Source organism: Lactuca saligna, chromosome 4 (assembly GCF_052625555.1).
Source record: "Lactuca saligna cultivar CGN05327 chromosome 4, ASM5262555v1, whole genome shotgun sequence".
Taxonomy (NCBI): domain Eukaryota; kingdom Viridiplantae; phylum Streptophyta; class Magnoliopsida; order Asterales; family Asteraceae; genus Lactuca; species Lactuca saligna.
Window position 1 is genome coordinate 156,310,088 of NC_136420.1, and position 6,833 is coordinate 156,316,920.

Below are 6,833 nucleotides of genomic sequence, written 5' to 3' on the forward strand. Positions count from 1 at the left end.
TTAAAACTATCCAAAAGAAACCATTGAAGTCATAACTAAAATAACTTTTTTAACATAATTAACTTAAATCATCCAATCTCCTGTGAATTTCTTCCTTTGCAATGGCCAACAGTTGAGAATGTTGTCTTGAATGAATCTTGTGGAATTCATCAACCTTTTGCAGCACATAATCCTTTTGCACATTATATTCATGAGTGATGATTTTGTATAAATACTTTGTCCTCAGTTTAACAAGTTGATCATCTTGTGCAGAAGACTCCTTCTTGAACCCAACTTTAAACTTATTCATACTTCCACCCATATATGTTTCCATGTGACGCATCGTAAACACACCACAATCAAGGCTAATGTTTATTGTTCTCCTAGGCATTTCCAGTCTATGTGGCATCACATGTGAAAACATCTCAGCTTTTGGATGATTCTGAGATTTTTAAGTAATCAACTATGTACTCTTTCTGAAAATGTAAAAAACATTGTCAACACATATGAAATTTTATTAACTATGTAAAGTAATTTTTATAATCACTTACAATTATTTAGGGAAACTGACCATATGTCTCACCATCAGGATCATCAACTTTGCTGTTGTCAATGATTACAAACTCTGGGTGTTGTAGATTGATCACAAAAAGGAAAATGTGGAAGGAACGAATGATTGGTAGGAAAAGCTGCAACGTTTATTCATTACAATTGTATTCACTTTATTTAATATTCATATTTGATCAATGATAAATAAACACATAAGTAAACTGTGGATATATATCTCTTACCAATCCAACAAAACGTAGGCTTGCATCCATATCTTCAATAGAAAGCACCAGATTCTCAATGAATTTATCTTTACGTTAACTTTTTGTTAAATCACTTTTAAGATACGAATTTTGTGATGCATTTTTACAAACTCATTAACTTATTTATATGTTGTATTTAAAAAATAGTATAATCAACATTGAACAATATTAAATTATACCATCACATCTGTCTTGAAATAAACTCTCAGAGGCGATTCAGGTGCACGCTTACTTTCATCAAGATTCAACACTTGACTCCAACAATCAATGACATGGCCAAATAGTTCAGATGTTGGAAAAAAAACTTTCCATGTGAAACCTCTGAGCAGAAAAACCATCCAAAGTGTGGAAAACTATATCACTGCAAAAGATGTGACCAATTAATACTATTTTTAATAAGCAACCAACAAAATTAAGTAATTTTAAAAATATTTTAAATGCAACTTACTTTGGCTCTCCCTGGAGTGAGAATATCCATTCTGCTACACGTTTTTCCTGCCGTGGAACTCCTTTGATGATATCAACAGGCCGTATAATGTAAGGAGATTTCAGATGTTCGGATTTCATGCGAGGCCTGTACCCTCTTCTACTAACACAATGTTCATCATTGTTGAATGGTACTACAGACAAAGGAATTGGCATTTCCATTTTAGATGGTGGTGTATTCTTAAAATATTTTCTTCCAGATCTATTCGCGAAGTCTGCATATTCCTGTGACATTTGAATACTACATTTTGCTATCAGGGAGTTGTCAAACTGTTTGTGAGTTGTAGCTAGAATCAGTGTACGTTCAATTTCAGCCTCGTTCTCATACCATTGACATTGTTCTGGTTCTGTGATGCGGAAACTTCACTAAACAAATCATTTACTTTGTTTTTCCATTCTTTGACCAACTGATTCTCAGGATATTTCTTGACAGCATCATTTATTTTGTCTTCCAACACTTTCTTTTGCTGCAATATCACGTCGTACATCTCCTTTATTGTTGAAATAGTTGTCTAATTAGGTCACCACAATAGAATTACGTTACAAACCAAATAAAAACATTAATATGTCAGTTAGTATTAATTAGTACTATAGTAACTAATTATTCAAATGTGAATAGGTAGTAAACTCCTCAACACTTTCTCCACTTCCACTAAAAATCTCATCTCATTGATTTCCCTACGAAAAGTAATACAATATTAGTTGTTGTACTAATAACTTATTATTTAGTAATGATTATATTATATTAATACCTTACACCTACACCTCCTGCATCATTTCCCTATCAATAATGTATGAATATAATTAATTTAGATTATACCAAAAATAACAAATAATAAATTTCATATGCATTATTCAATACAATAAAATATTACCTGAACTTTTTCTTGCCCTATATTACCAGTTCCCGATGCTTCATTGATGACTTGAAATGGATCTTGCAATTCACCCATACCCAGACCAATTGTCCTACACTCTACTCTTTCTCGCTCACGTAGTTTATCAACATTCCAACAACATATTGCTGGTCTGCATCGTACAATCTTCACTGAATTGCATCGAACACTTTCTACGTATAGCAACTACAACAAAGACAAATAAAAAATGTATTACTTAAATACACTTTAATGAATCTGCACACATAAGTCTACCAATATTGAATGACAACTAAATTTAAAACAAACCTTACCAGCAGTAATGTAATTGGCCCAACATAGAATCCTTTTTTGCTGTTTGGATTCCATGCACATTTTGTCTCCTTAAGGCAATCAAAAACATATCCACACCAATCAATGTCACTTAGATCCAGATCTTTCGTGACTTTTGTTAACATGGACATGTCACATGTTCCCATGCTCATCGACTGACCTAGTGTATTACACAACAGGACAAACATGTTTACTTTAAAGATTAAATTTGCACGTGTTGATTGCATAATAACTTGTTGAACTTCCCTTGGTCTAATATTATCTTCATCTTCGAATTGTTTTCTCCAAATTGTTATTGTGTCGTCTGTGACTTCTCTATAAGGCATGGACTTTATTGTAACATGTCGCAGAGGCAGACCCAACATTTCGTGAATAACTTGCCGATTGATTGGTATCTCTCCATGATGAAGTTTGAGTACTATCCTATCTGCATCAAAATTCCTTACAATATAATGCCCCATAATTGATGCACACCCATCCACTTTCATATTCAACAAATGGCCCAGACCAATAGAAGAAATATAAGCTTCCTGTTTCTTGCTAAGGTTATGCATACAACTGTACAAAACATTTGAAGATGTTCGTACTTGTATTCGCCTTGCTTCTTCTGCATCACTTGCTACAACTTTACGCAATTTTCTTGCTTTCACTACATTTCCTTCTTTATTCCTTTGTCTTTTAAATTTCTTCACATTTTCTTTTTCATAATTTTTGAATGAAGTATAATGCCTTTTCCTTTTCCTTGTTACCATAGGTTTGTCATCTTCAAAATCAGAGTCTTCATCTTCATCAAGCTTCTGGACAGTAACTTTATATTTTCCTGTTAAGACATATTTAACACAATAAATTATTATAAATAAATTACCAAAATAATACTATACTAAATTTATTAAAAAAAACACTACCTGAACATGAGTTTATAACAACAACTTCATCACCTTTTATTTTACATCTATCAAAACGACTTTTTGTTCTCAATTCATTTTCCCTATTTATTCCACTATTTTCTGTCATGTCATAACTTTCAATCAAACCTGCCAATAAGTAGACAACATAATAATAACTGAAGTTACTTTAATATACAAGTTACATTACATGAAATCATCATTGATACCTCTTTGTTTCTGTATATTTTTTTTAGATTTTGAAAACCTTGAATTTCCCCCATCAAACTTCTTCACATTGATTTTGGGTTTCATGTTCTTTTCTACTAATAAATACAAAACAACACAAGTTATTAAAACTAACTACAACATCAGACTCTAAATAAATTTATTTTTAAACAAGTACATTACTTGAATCTGAGCTCAAAACTACAACTTTAAGATCCCTTCGCATTGAATGAGCTGGTGTGCGATTAATACGTTCCCCTCACCTGTCCAAAAAATAAGACACATAGTCACTATAGATTCCAATTGATATTTAACATTTTAAATTTCATATAGTCATCATCACCACCAGTTTGTTTTTTAGTTTTCTTCTTAGGTGTTGAACACTTCTTTTGTCCTTCTCTTTTAATCCGAGGTTGTACTATTTCGTTTCCTTCATTGTCTTCATCTTCAATATCAATAAGCAATGGATTGGATTCTTCATTAGTGAATTTGTTGAATGCCATCTTTAGTAATATCCTCTCCCTTTTCTTTCTACCTAATAGTAGAATTAAAATACCATAATCATTTATAAATCAGAATTGAATCATTAACAACTCAAATAATCATAAATTATACCTACTAAACACAAACACAATTAAACACATACCCAAAAATAGAGGAATGTTTACAATAATCATCAATAAACAAACAGTGTAATTAACTTACTCACAAAGAACAGTAGGGACTCCTACACCATTATTCTTTACTTAGTACATCATGTACAGGATCAAAACCACATGCATACTCAATAAAGTACCCATTCACAACTGAATATGACTTTAACAATATACATAATATACAACCAACAACAAGGATTAATACTAGAAAAGTACTTCTGTCGCACAAACAATTGGATTTTACAAGTAATCATTAGTAATGAATGACATTTATACCCTTCGTTATTATTTTTCTACTAAACACCATTCACAATCGAATACTAACATCAATTACTCCTCTTGTCCTACTTATAATGTATTTATTTTGCCATTGATCAACAATAACACTCTTAAAACAAAAGTAAAAAAAAAACCCTAATTTTTGGGTTTTCGTAACCTTACTTCAGTTCAAAGTAGTCGACTACGATTAGACATGTATATGCATCTTAGAACTTTCAAACACAATCATAAACGATTAATTTTTAAACACATTCAATATTAGAATACCGTAACTTCGAAACTCATCTACAATTACCATTTTCATTTAAACATTCACATACACCAACATGTTATTTGTAAAATACAACCTTTAAATCAACAATCATCAACGATGAAGAATCACTACAGTTCATAATCGATGATATAAAGAAAAATCGAAAAACCCAACTTCTGGGGTTTTAAGAATCGTTAAAATGTACATATTAACAAAAAATAAACACACTACTACACCCGTTTTCCAGTCAATCGACATTCAAAAAAGATTAGAAAGCTTACTTCTTCCACTTCGGTTGATCATCGACGACATTCCTCCACCTTCAACCCTTCACGGAGTTCTGAATGCAAAATACCTCTTTACGGATGAACAGTATTAATCGAGTCTCGTATAAACGTTTAGCTGTAACGATATTTTGCATTCAAGATACGATCGAATCATCCAAAAGATTAGAAGTTAACTGTGATTACTAATTCATAGGAACGGTTTCTTTTAATTTTCAAATTTACCTGATATATTCAAAATGGATGACATCATAAAATTACTTGAATACCCTTTTCTATTTTTTTTAATTGAAAAAAATTAAATTCATTTAATATTTTGTTTAAATTAATGATTAATGACATCCTTAGATTATAAATATTTAATGTACCAGATTTGTTCTCGCGTTCTCAACCTTTTAGGCGTTTTCATTGATCATTTTCCATATATATATATATATATATATATATATATATATATATATATATATATATATATATATATATATATATATATATACACCATTATGGTTTGAATGTAAAAAAAAACCTTGTATTTACATATTTTTAAATATAAAAATAATTATTTATATGATTTTAAATGAAAACATTAATACTGAACAAAATTGATAAACAATGTTCGATTCGTAAAAAAAAATGGAACGTCAAAACAAAAGTAAAAAAAATTAGTATAAAAAAATAAAAAAATAAAAACTTGGTGTATTTTTTGCATTTTTTTTTTAATTTACAGTTACCATATCTGGTCATCATAACAAATTGGTCAATAAAATATGAAATTCAATAGAAAAAAATAATGCACCGTATAAAAAACTCAAATAAAAAAAAAACTGCAATACAATGATAATATGTTGACAAGATAAAATTAGATTATAAATTTATAATTAACAAGTTTTGGCACCACGTGGATGTACAATTGTGCGTCCAGATCAACTTTACACGTTATTAAGAAAATATCACAAATCGTATAGTTAACTACTCTAGACCGTTCTAAAAGAAATTGCTCTTGTAAATATATATTTTATTTGGTAAAAAAATTCATTTATACAAATATCTGTAAAGATATAATGATTTATTAAATGTCACGAGCTCATGAGCTATCATCACTTTTAATTTATTATATATAGCCATCGATAAAGATCATATTTTATCTACTTTAGCATTTTCATTTTATTTATATAAATAATAATACACTTATATTTTTATATGTTCGCATTCTGATTCGATTCACTAAAATATTAATCAAGTGGACACACCTCATTGATTAGAGCACCGTACTTCAATGGTAAACAAAAGTGTTCAATTATGCAAATGCATTTGTCGAGCTTTTATAAAAAATAATTCTTTTACCAAAAGATTAATATTCTTGTTCTTAACCATGAAGCACTGACAGATTGCTTACATCAGATCAATGATAATCACGTAAGATTGAAAAAAAACAGTGTTCAATACATATTGACCGAACGTAAAGGGACAACAATCTGTGTCGCTAGTTTTTTCTGGATGACAAAACTAATTCTTTTGAAAACAACATCCGTTAATCTAGAAGATATAACATTAGAATGCATGACCCGTTGGATTCTGTTGAGAAGCTCCACCGCCTCTGGTGCGAGAAAACCAAAGGTATCAAAGAGAAAAGGTATAAACACATGTTGATTTTTTATGCATGTATTCTCGTGCTTTACTACTTTAGATGCAGCAGCTTTCAAAGCAGCATGCCCTGCTATGAAACCCCTGCTCTTCAAACCTATGAGAGGAGAGACCCTAGTA